Raw genomic sequence first — 11,992 nt, 5'->3', positions numbered from 1 at the left:
GTTGTTGGGTGCGCTCCCACCCTGGCGCGCGCGAAGTTGGAAGTTGGGTTAATTGCCCGGGCGCGCACCTTCGCCAGGGTGGGCACCTTGGTGCGCACACCTTGGCTGGGCTGCGCACCAGGGCGGGCTCAAGATGGCACCAGCATTCCCTTTTTCTCACTATCTTTCAAAACGGAAATTTTAAAATCTCGTTTTTTTTTTGCCTTTTATGGAAATTAGTGAAGGCATCGCATCAAAGGTGCGCACCTCGCTGCCCACCTTGGTGTGCTCCGAGGTGCCCACCACGGTGCGCAACGCCGGTGCGAACCCGGGAGCGCCCCGATGTGTGCTCCAAGGTGCGGCGTGCACGAAGTCGGACCCCGGTTTGCCCCGGGTGCGCACCTCGCGTGCACCTTGGTGCGCACACCTTGGCTGGGTTGCGCGGCCTGGTGGGCACCATGGTGCGCACCAAGGAGCGCTCCGAAGTGTGCTCCAAGGTGCGGCGTGCACGAAGTCGGAGCCCGGTTTGCCCCGGGTACGCACCTCGCGTGCACCTTCGCCGGGGTGGGCACCTCGGCTGGGTTGCGCGCCCTGGTGCGCACCAAGGAGCGCTCCGAAGTGTGCTCCAAGGTGCGGCGTGCACGAAGTCGGAGCCCGGTTTGCCCCGGGTGCGCACCTTCGCCGCGGTGCGCACCATGGCGTGCACGAAGTCGGAGCCCGGTTTGCCCCGGGTGCGCACCTCGCGTGCACCTTCGGCGGGGTTGCGCGCCCTGGTGGGCACCATGGTGCGCACCAAGGAGCGCTCCGAAGTGTGCTCCAAGGTGCGGCGTGCACGAAGTCGGAGCCCGGTTTGCCCCGGGTGCGCACCTCGCGTGCACCTTCGGCGGGGTTGCGCGCCCTGGTGGGCACCATGGTGCGCACCAAGGAGCGCTCCGAAGTGTGCTCCAAGGTGCGGCGTGCACGAAGTCGGAGCCCGGTTTGCCCCGGGTGCGCACCTCGCGTGCACCTTCGCCGCGGTGGGCACCATGGCGTGCACGAAGTCGGAGCCCGGTTTGCCCCGGGTGCGCACCTCGCGTGCACCTTCGCCGGGGTGGGCACCTCGGCTGGGTTGCGCGCCCTGGTGCGCACCAAGGAGCGCTCCGAAGTGTGCTCCAAGGTGCGGCGTGCACGAAGTCGGAGCCCGGTTTGCCCCGGGTGCGCACCTCGCGTGCACCTTCGCCAGGGTGGGCACCTCGGTGCGCACACCTTCTCAATGTTTTCTTGCCTTTTCTGGAAATTGGTGAAGGCAGCGCATCAAAGGTGCGCACCTCGGTGTGCTCCGAGGTGCGAACCCGAGAGCGCTCCGAGGTGCCCACGAAGTCGAAAGTCGGGTTAATTGCATTGTTTTCCCCGGGTGCGCTCCGAGGTGCGCAACATCGGCGCGCACCAAGGAGGGCTCCGAAGTGTGCTCCAAGGTGCGCACGATGGCGTGCACCTCTGGTGCGCACGATTCGGAGCTCGGTTTGACCGGGGTGCGCACACCTTGGCTGGGTTGCGCACCTTTTGTGCGCTCCAAGGTGCGCACGAAGTCGGAGCTCGGTTTGCCCCGGGTGCGCACCTTCGCCAGGGTGCGCACCTTGATGCGCACGCCTTGGCTGGGCTGCGCACCTTGGTGGGCGCCATGGTGCGCACCTTTCGTGCGCTCCAAGGTGCGCACGAAGTCGGAGCTCGGTTTGCCCCGGGTGCGCACCTTGGTGGGCGCCATGGTGCACTCCGAGGTGCCCAAGATTGGTGCGCACCAAGGAGCGCTCCGAAGTGCGCTCCAAGGTGCGCGCGAAGTCGAAAGTTGGGTTAATTGTCCGGTTTGCCTCGGGTGCGCACCTTGCGTGCACCTTCGCCAGGGTGGGCGCCTTGGTGCGCACACCTTGGCTGGGCTGCGCACACCTTGGCACCCGCGTTTCCTTCATTTTAAATTTTTTTTTTTTACAATCTCTCAAGTGGGAAATTCTATAATCTCAACTTTTTTTGCCTTTTCAGGAAACTTTTGAATGGAGCGCATCATTGGTGCGCTCCGAAGTGTGCTCCAAAGCTCTCTCCAGCTGCGTGCACCTGCCCCGGCCGCGCACCCGGCCCCGCCCAGCTTCGCTCACCTGTCCCGGGCGTCTGGTGCGGAACCTTAGAGTAAGAAACATCACCGTGCACCTTGGCCAACGTGCGCGACTCGACCGAGCGCGCACTGGCCGAGGTGCACACCGATTTCACCTGGGTGCGCGCGCAGCACCTCGGGCGCACCGGGGTGCGCGCACAACGCCCGGGTTGCACCGTGGCCTGTGTGCTCGGGGCGCCTCGGGTGCGCGCTCGGTGTCGCCCCCGCGCGCGCGGTAGTGCGGGCAGCGCACCCCGGCCCGGCCCGGCCCCGACGAGAACGCAAACGGGCAAAAGGTTTATTCAAATAGCATTGCGACGCCCGGCGAAAAACTAAAAAAGGGTGCAACACCGGGACTTCCCGGGAGGTCACCCATCCCAGTACTACTCCGGCCCAAGCGCGCTTAACTGCGGAGTTCTGATGGGATCCGGTGCACTAACGCTGGTATGATCGCACCCGTTATGAGCTTGTCGCAGTGTGTACTTAGCAAACCGCGACCCACGTGCGAATCCACCCCGGCCACCCACCCCCGTCGAGGTGCACACCCTCCCTCGCGAAGTGCGCCCCGTTCGCCAAGTGTGAGCCCTGCCCGGGTGCGCGCACCTTGCTAGGGCGTCGGGTGTGCACCCGGCCCGGCCTACGTGCGTGCACCTGGAGGGGGCGTCGTGTGCGTGCAGTGTCCCGTCTGCAACGCGGTGCCCACACACCACCTCGGGCGCAACGACCTGCGCTCACATGTGGGCCGAGTGCACCTTGGTGCATGTTCGGGGCGCCTCGGGTGCACGCTCGATCTTGCCCCGGTGCACCAAGGCGCTCGGTTTGCCCCGGGTGCGCACTTGGTGCAAGGTGGGCACCCAAAATAGGGATCAAGCACCAAAACACAAGTTTCGGGATGCAAAATGGGACCCAAGGACCACAAATGCGTTCCAAGACCCATGATGGGTCCACGAGAACAAAAATGTGTTCCGAGACTTAATAAACAAATATTGGGTTTTAGGAGAAGAAACATGCTCTGATGCCCAAAACGAGAATCGACCCCGAAAAGGCCACAGGCCAAAAGTGGGATGCGAGACAAAAAAAAATGGGACCCGAGGACCAAAATTGGGTTCCCAGGTCGAAGACAGGGCAACCGGACAAGAAACGACCTCTAAGGCTCGAAATGAGTCCCGACGACTAAAACTTGACAAGAAGCACCCATCAGGCACCCAACTCGACACCCATGGGATGCCGACCCACCCGGGCTTCCACCTAGCACACCTTGGCACCCACCCACCCTCGCACCCAACCTCGCACCCAACTTAGCACCTTTGAACCCACATTGGCACTCACCCTGACCCTGGCACCTTGGAACCCACATTGGCACTCACCTTGACCCTGGCACCCACCTTTGCACTCACCTTGGGACCCACCCTGGCTCCCACCTCGGCACCCACCCAGACACCCACCTTGGTTCCTTGGCACCCACCTTGGATCCTTGGCACCCACCCCGACACCCACCTTGGCACGCAACTTGGCTACTTGCCACCCACCTTGGCTCCTTGACGCCCACCCCGACAACCACCCCGTGACCTACCCTGGCTAGGGTTGGTGCACACCCACCCTGGTGCCCACCTTGGCACCCACCCTATGACCCACCTTGGCACGCACCTTAGTACCCACCCCGTTACCCACCCTAGGACCCACCCCGTGACCCACCTTGGCCAGGGTGGGTGCCTTGGTGCGCACAACTTGCCTGGGCTGCACACCAGGGCGGGCTCAAGATGGCACCCGCGTTCCGTTTTTTTCACTATCTTTCAAAACGGAAATTTTAAAATCTCATTTTTTTCTTTTTTTTGCCTTTTCTGGAAATTAGTGAAGGCAGCGCATCAAAGGTGCGCAATGCTGGTGCGAACCCGGGAGCGCTCCGATGTGTGCTCCAAGGTGCGGCGTGCACGAAGTCCGAGCCCGGTTTGCCCCGGGTGCGCACCTCGCGTGCACCTTCGCCGGGGTGAGCACCTTGGCTGGGTTGCGCGCCCTGGTGCGTACCAAGGAGCGCTCTGAAGTGTGCTCCAAGGTGCGGCGTGCACGAAGTCGGAGCCCGGTTTGCCCCGGGTGTGCACCTCGGGTGCGCACCTCGCGTGCACCTTCGCTGCGGTGGGCACCTTGGCTGGGTTGCGCGCCTTGGTGGGCACCATGCAGTGCACGAAGTCGGAGCCCGGTTTGCCCCGGGCGCGCACCTCCGCCAGGGTGGGCACCTTGGTGCGCACAACTTGCCTGGGCTGCGCACCAGGAAGGGCTCAAGATGGCACCCGCGTTCCGTTTTTTTCACTATCTTTCAGAACGGAAATTTTAAAATATCGTTTTTTTTTGCCTTTTCTGGAAATTAGTGAAGGCAGCGCATCAAAGGTGCGCAACGCTGGTGCGAACCTGGGAGCGCTCCGATGTGTGCTCCAAGGTGCGGCGTGCACGAAGTCGGAGCCCGGTTTGCCCCGGGTGCGCCCTGGTGGGCACCATGGTGCGCACCAAGGAGCGCTCCGAAGTGTGCTCCAAGGTGCGGCCTGCACGAAGTCGGAGCCCGGTTTGCCCCGGGTGTGCACCTCGGGTGGGCACCTTGGTGCGCATGCCTTGCCTGGGCTGCGCACCAGGGCGGGCTCAAGATGGCACCCGCGTTCCTTTTTTTTCACTATCTTTCAAAACGGAAATTTTAAAATCTCATTTTTTTTTGCCTTTTTCTGGAAATTAGTGAAGGCAGCGCATCAAAGGTGCGCACCTCGCTGCCCACCACGGTGCGCAACGCCGGTGGGCACCCGGGAGTGCTTCGAAGTGTGCTCCAAGGTGCTGCGTGCACGTTGTCGGAGCCCGGTTTGCCCCGGGTGCGCACCTCGCGTGCACCTTCGTCGGGGTGGGCACCTTGGCTTGGTTTGCCCCGGCTGCGCTCCGAAGCGGGGTTATTGGAGCGCCGCCTCTTTTTTTGTCGGAGCGTTTGGTGGGGTTTCTCGCATTGGCTCTTCCGAGGCCCGGTTGCCACCCTGGCGCGCACGAAGTCGGAAGTAGGGTTAATTGCCCGGGTGCGCACCTTTGCCAGGGTGGCACCTTACCTGGGCTGCGCACCAGGGCGGGCTCAAGATGGCACGCGCGTTCCGTTTTTTTCACTATCTTTCAAAACGGAAATTTTAAAATCTCCTTTTTTTTTTGCCTTTTCTGGAAATTAGTGAAGGCAGCGCATCAAAGGTGCGCACCTCGCTGCCCACCTTGGTGTGCTCTGAGGTGCGCACCCGGGAGCGCTACGAAGTGTGCTCCAAGGTGCGGCGTGCACGTTGTCGGAGCCCGGTTTGCCCCGGGTGCGCACCTCGCCTGCACCTTGGCCGGGGTGGGCACCTTGGCTGGGTTTGCCCAGGGTGCGCTCCGAAGCGGGGTTACTGGAGCGCCCCCTCTTTTTTTGTCAGAGAGTTTGGTGGGGTTTCTCGCATTGGCTCTTCCCAGGCCCGGTTGTTGGGTGCGCTCCCACTCTGGCGCGCGCGAAGTTGGAAGTTGGGTTAATTGCCCGGGCGCGCACCTTCGCCAGGGTGGGCACCTTGGTGCGCAAACCTTGGCTGGGCTGCGCACCAGGGCGGGCTCAAGATGGCACCAGCATTCCCTTTTTCTCACTATCTTTCAAAACGGAAATTTTAAAATCTCGTTTTTTTTTTGCCTTTTATGGAAATTAGTGAAGGCATCGCATCAAAGGTGCGCACCTCGCTGCCCACCTTGGTGTGCTCCGAGGTGCCCACCACGGTGCGCAACGCCGGTGCGAACCCGGGAGCGCCCCGATGTGTGCTCCAAGGTGCGGCGTGCACGAAGTCGGACCCCGGTTTGCCCCGGGTGCGCACCTCGCGTGCACCTTGGTGCGCACACCTTGGCTGGGTTGCGCGGCCTGGTGGGCACCATGGTGCGCACCAAGGAGCGCTCCGAAGTGTGCTCCAAGGTGCGGCGTGCACGAAGTAGGAGCCCGGTTTGCCCCGGGTGCGCACCTTCGCCGCGGTGGGCACCATGGCGTGCACGAAGTCGGAGCCCGGTTTGCCCCGGGTGCGCACCTCGCGTGCACCTTCGCCGGGGTGGGCACCTCGGCTGGGTTGCGCGCCCTGGTGCGCACCAAGGAGCGCTCTGAAGTGTGCTCCAAGGTGCGGCGTGCACGAAGTCGGAGCCCGGTTTGCCCCGGGTGTGCACCTCGCGTGCACCTTCGCTGCGGTGGGCACCTTGGCTGGGTTGCGCGCCTTGGTGGGCACCATGCAGTGCACGAAGTCGGAGCCCGGTTTGCCCCGGGCGCGCACCTCCGCCAGGGTGGGCACCTTGGTGCGCACAACTTGCCTGGGCTGCGCACCAGGAAGGGCTCAAGATGGCACCCGCGTTCCGTTTTTTTCACTATCTTTCAGAACGGAAATTTTAAAATATCGTTTTTTTTTGCCTTTTCTGGAAATTAGTGAAGGCAGCGCATCAAAGGTGCGCAACGCTGGTGCGAACCTGGGAGCGCTCCGATGTGTGCTCCAAGGTGCGGCGTGCACGAAGTCGGACCCCGGTTTGCCCCGGGTGCGCACCTCGCGTGCACCTTGGTGCGCACACCTTGGCTGGGTTGCGCGCCCTGGTGGGCACCATGGTGCGCACCAAGGAGCGCTCCGAAGTGTGCTCCAAGGTGCGGCGTGCACGAAGTCGGAGCCCGGTTTGCCCCGGGTGCGCACCTCGCGTGCACCTTCGCCGCGGTGGGCACCATGGCGTGCACGAAGTCGGAGCCCGGTTTGCCCCGGGTGCGCACCTCGCGTGCACCTTCGCCGGGGTGGGCACCTTGGTGTGCAGACCTTGGCTGGGTTGCGCGCCCTGGTGGGCACCATGGTGCGCACCAAGGAGCGCTCCGAAGTGTGCTCCAAGGTGCGGCCTGCACGAAGTCGGAGCCCGGTTTGCCCCGGGTGTGCACCTCGGGTGGGCACCTTGGTGCGCATGCCTTGCCTGGGCTGCGCACCAGGGCGGGCTCAAGATGGCACCCGCGTTCCTTTTTTTTCACTATCTTTCAAAACGGAAATTTTAAAATCTCATTTTTTTTTGCCTTTTTCTGGAAATTAGTGAAGGCAGCGCATCAAAGGTGCGCACCTCGCTGCCCACCACGGTGCGCAACGCCGGTGGGCACCCGGGAGTGCTTCGAAGTGTGCTCCAAGGTGCTGCGTGCACGTTGTCGGAGCCCGGTTTGCCCCGGGTGCGCACCTCGCGTGCACCTTCGTCGGGGTGGGCACCTTGGCTGGGTTTGCCCCGGCTGCGCTCCGAAGCGGGGTTATTGGAGCCCCGCCTCTTTTTTTGTCGGAGCGTTTGGTGGGGTTTCTCGCATTGGCTCTTCCGAGGCCCGGTTGCCACCCTGGCGCGCACGAAGTCGGAAGTAGGGTTAATTGCCCGGGTGCGCACCTTTGCCAGGGTGGGCACCTTACCTGGGCTGCGCACCAGGGCGGGCTCAAGATGGCACGCGCGTTCCGTTTTTTTCACTATCTTTCAAAACGGAAATTTTAAAATCTCCTTTTTTTTTTGCCTTTTCTGGAAATTAGTGAAGGCAGCGCATCAAAGGTGCGCACCTCGCTGCCCACCTTGGTGTGCTCTGAGGTGCGCACCCGGGAGCGCTACGAAGTGTGCTCCAAGGTGCGGCGTGCACGTTGTCGGAGCCCGGTTTGCCCCGGGTGCGCACCTCGCCTGCACCTTGGCCGGGGTGGGCACCTTGGCTGGGTTTGCCCAGGGTGCGCTCCGAAGCGGGGTTACTGGAGCGCCCCCTCTTTTTTTGTCAGAGCGTTTGGTGGGGTTTCTCGCATTGGCTCTTCCCAGGCCCGGTTGTTGGGTGCGCTCCCACCCTGGCGCGCGCGAAGTTGGAAGTTGGGTTAATTGCCCGGGCGCGCACCTTCGCCAGGGTGGGCACCTTGGTGCGCACACCTTGGCTGGGCTGCGCACCAGGGCGGGCTCAAGATGGCACCAGCATTCCCTTTTTCTCACTATCTTTCAAAACGGAAATTTTAAAATCTCGTTTTTTTTTTGCCTTTTATGGAAATTAGTGAAGGCATCGCATCAAAGGTGCGCACCTCGCTGCCCACCTTGGTGTGCTCCGAGGTGCCCACCACGGTGCGCAACGCCGGTGCGAACCCGGGAGCGCCCCGATGTGTGCTCCAAGGTGCGGCGTGCACGAAGTCGGACCCCGGTTTGCCCCGGGTGCGCACCTCGCGTGCACCTTGGTGCGCACACCTTGGCTGGGTTGCGCGGCCTGGTGGGCACCATGGTGCGCACCAAGGAGCGCTCCGAAGTGTGCTCCAAGGTGCGGCGTGCACGAAGTCGGAGCCCGGTTTGCCCCGGGTACGCACCTCGCGTGCACCTTCGCCGGGGTGGGCACCTCGGCTGGGTTGCGCGCCCTGGTGCGCACCAAGGAGCGCTCCGAAGTGTGCTCCAAGGTGCGGCGTGCACGAAGTCGGAGCCCGGTTTGCCCCGGGTGCGCACCTTCGCCGCGGTGCGCACCATGGCGTGCACGAAGTCGGAGCCCGGTTTGCCCCGGGTGCGCACCTCGCGTGCACCTTCGGCGGGGTTGCGCGCCCTGGTGGGCACCATGGTGCGCACCAAGGAGCGCTCCGAAGTGTGCTCCAAGGTGCGGCGTGCACGAAGTCGGAGCCCGGTTTGCCCCGGGTGCGCACCTCGCGTGCACCTTCGGCGGGGTTGCGCGCCCTGGTGGGCACCATGGTGCGCACCAAGGAGCGCTCCGAAGTGTGCTCCAAGGTGCGGCGTGCACGAAGTCGGAGCCCGGTTTGCCCCGGGTGCGCACCTCGCGTGCACCTTCGCCGCGGTGGGCACCATGGCGTGCACGAAGTCGGAGCCCGGTTTGCCCCGGGTGCGCACCTCGCGTGCACCTTCGCCGGGGTGGGCACCTCGGCTGGGTTGCGCGCCCTGGTGCGCACCAAGGAGCGCTCCGAAGTGTGCTCCAAGGTGCGGCGTGCACGAAGTCGGAGCCCGGTTTGCCCCGGGTGCGCACCTCGCGTGCACCTTCGCCAGGGTGGGCACCTCGGTGTGCTCCGAGGTGCGAACCCGAGAGCGCTCCGAGGTGCCCACGAAGTCGAAAGTCGGGTTAATTGCATTGTTTTCCCCGGGTGCGCTCCGAGGTGCGCAACATCGGCGCGCACCAAGGAGGGCTCCGAAGTGTGCTCCAAGGTGCGCACGATGGCGTGCACCTCTGGTGCGCACGATTCGGAGCTCGGTTTGACCGGGGTGCGCACACCTTGGCTGGGTTGCGCACCTTTTGTGCGCTCCAAGGTGCGCACGAAGTCGGAGCTCGGTTTGCCCCGGGTGCGCACCTTCGCCAGGGTGCGCACCTTGATGCGCACGCCTTGGCTGGGCTGCGCACCTTGGTGGGCGCCATGGTGCGCACCTTTCGTGCGCTCCAAGGTGCGCACGAAGTCGGAGCTCGGTTTGCCCCGGGTGCGCACCTTGGTGGGCGCCATGGTGCACTCCGAGGTGCCCAAGATTGGTGCGCACCAAGGAGCGCTCCGAAGTGCGCTCCAAGGTGCGCGCGAAGTCGAAAGTTGGGTTAATTGTCCGGTTTGCCTCGGGTGCGCACCTTGCGTGCACCTTCGCCAGGGTGGGCGCCTTGGTGCGCACACCTTGGCTGGGCTGCGCACACCTTGGCACCCGCGTTTCCTTCATTTTAAATTTTTTTTTTTTACAATCTCTCAAGTGGGAAATTCTATAATCTCAACTTTTTTTGCCTTTTCAGGAAACTTTTGAATGGAGCGCATCATTGGTGCGCTCCGAAGTGTGCTCCAAAGCTCTCTCCAGCTGCGTGCACCTGCCCCGGCCGCGCACCCGGCCCCGCCCAGCTTCGCTCACCTGTCCCGGGCGTCTGGTGCGGAACCTTAGAGTAAGAAACATCACCGTGCACCTTGGCCAACGTGCGCGACTCGACCGAGCGCGCACTGGCCGAGGTGCACACCGATTTCACCTGGGTGCGCGCGCAGCACCTCGGGCGCACCGGGGTGCGCGCACAACGCCCGGGTTGCACCGTGGCCTGTGTGCTCGGGGCGCCTCGGGTGCGCGCTCGGTGTCGCCCCCGCGCGCGCGGTAGTGCGGGCAGCGCACCCCGGCCCGGCCCGGCCCCGACGAGAACGCAAACGGGCAAAAGGTTTATTCAAATAGCATTGCGACGCCCGGCGAAAAACTAAAAAAGGGTGCAACACCGGGACTTCCCGGGAGGTCACCCATCCCAGTACTACTCCGGCCCAAGCGCGCTTAACTGCGGAGTTCTGATGGGATCCGGTGCACTAACGCTGGTATGATCGCACCCGTTATGAGCTTGTCGCAGTGTGTACTTAGCAAACCGCGACCCACGTGCGAATCCACCCCGGCCACCCACCCCCGTCGAGGTGCACACCCTCCCTCGCGAAGTGCGCCCCGTTCGCCAAGTGTGAGCCCTGCCCGGGTGCGCGCACCTTGCTAGGGCGTCGGGTGTGCACCCGGCCCGGCCTACGTGCGTGCACCTGGAGGGGGCGTCGTGTGCGTGCAGTGTCCCGTCTGCAACGCGGTGCCCACACACCACCTCGGGCGCAACGACCTGCGCTCACATGTGGGCCGAGTGCACCTTGGTGCATGTTCGGGGCGCCTCGGGTGCACGCTCGATCTTGCCCCGGTGCACCAAGGCGCTCGGTTTGCCCCGGGTGCGCACTTGGTGCAAGGTGGGCACCCAAAATAGGGATCAAGCACCAAAACACAAGTTTCGGGATGCAAAATGGGACCCAAGGACCACAAATGCGTTCCAAGACCCATGATGGGTCCACGAGAACAAAAATGTGTTCCGAGACTTAATAAACAAATATTGGGTTTTAGGAGAAGAAACATGCTCTGATGCCCAAAACGAGAATCGACCCCGAAAAGGCCACAGGCCAAAAGTGGGATGCGAGACAAAAAAAAATGGGACCCGAGGACCAAAATTGGGTTCCCAGGTCGAAGACAGGGCAACCGGACAAGAAACGACCTCTAAGGCTCGAAATGAGTCCCGACGACTAAAACTTGACAAGAAGCACCCATCAGGCACCCAACTCGACACCCATGGGATGCCGACCCACCCGGGCTTCCACCTAGCACACCTTGGCACCCACCCACCCTCGCACCCAACCTCGCACCCAACTTAGCACCTTTGAACCCACATTGGCACTCACCCTGACCCTGGCACCTTGGAACCCACATTGGCACTCACCTTGACCCTGGCACCCACCTTTGCACTCACCTTGGGACCCACCCTGGCTCCCACCTCGGCACCCACCCAGACACCCACCTTGGTTCCTTGGCACCCACCTTGGATCCTTGGCACCCACCCCGACACCCACCTTGGCACGCAACTTGGCTACTTGCCACCCACCTTGGCTCCTTGACGCCCACCCCGACAACCACCCCGTGACCTACCCTGGCTAGGGTTGGTGCACACCCACCCTGGTGCCCACCTTGGCACCCACCCTATGACCCACCTTGGCACGCACCTTAGTACCCACCCCGTTACCCACCCTAGGACCCACCCCGTGACCCACCTTGGCCAGGGTGGGTGCACCCACCCTGGTGCCCACCTTGGCACCCACCCATCCTAGCACCCAGCCTGTGACCGGGCTTGGAACCCAACCTTGCACCCGCACCCGTCTTGGCCAGTGTGGGTGCGCACCCATCCTGGCACCCACGTTGTGACACACCCTTTAACCCACGCACCCTAGCACCCACGTTGGCACCCACCTTGGAACCCAACCTAGCAACTTGGCACCCACCCCGTGACCCACCTTGGCATCCACCATAGCAGTCGCCGACTTGGCACCCACCTCGGCACCCACCTTGACACTTGTGGACCCACCTTGCCACTCACCCTAGCATCGACCCATCCTAGCA

General features: G+C 63.2%; 2 non-coding genes across 2 annotated transcripts; both read right to left on the bottom strand.

The window, feature by feature from the left end:
- Positions 1-2,443: 2,443 nt before the first annotated feature.
- On the bottom strand, positions 2,444-2,562 carry LOC131864534 (5S ribosomal RNA). The gene has a single exon (XR_009363301.1). It is a non-coding gene; the product is annotated as a 5S ribosomal RNA (ribosomal RNA).
- A 7,728-nt stretch (positions 2,563-10,290) lies between these two features.
- On the bottom strand, positions 10,291-10,409 carry LOC131864533 (5S ribosomal RNA). The gene has a single exon (XR_009363300.1). It is a non-coding gene; the product is annotated as a 5S ribosomal RNA (ribosomal RNA).
- Positions 10,410-11,992: the final 1,583 nt, after the last annotated feature.

The sequence above is a fragment of the Cryptomeria japonica genome, unplaced genomic scaffold (genome assembly GCF_030272615.1).
Source record: "Cryptomeria japonica unplaced genomic scaffold, Sugi_1.0 HiC_scaffold_88, whole genome shotgun sequence".
NCBI lineage: Eukaryota > Viridiplantae > Streptophyta > Pinopsida > Cupressales > Cupressaceae > Cryptomeria > Cryptomeria japonica.
This window is presented reverse-complemented; position numbering and strand designations above follow the sequence as displayed.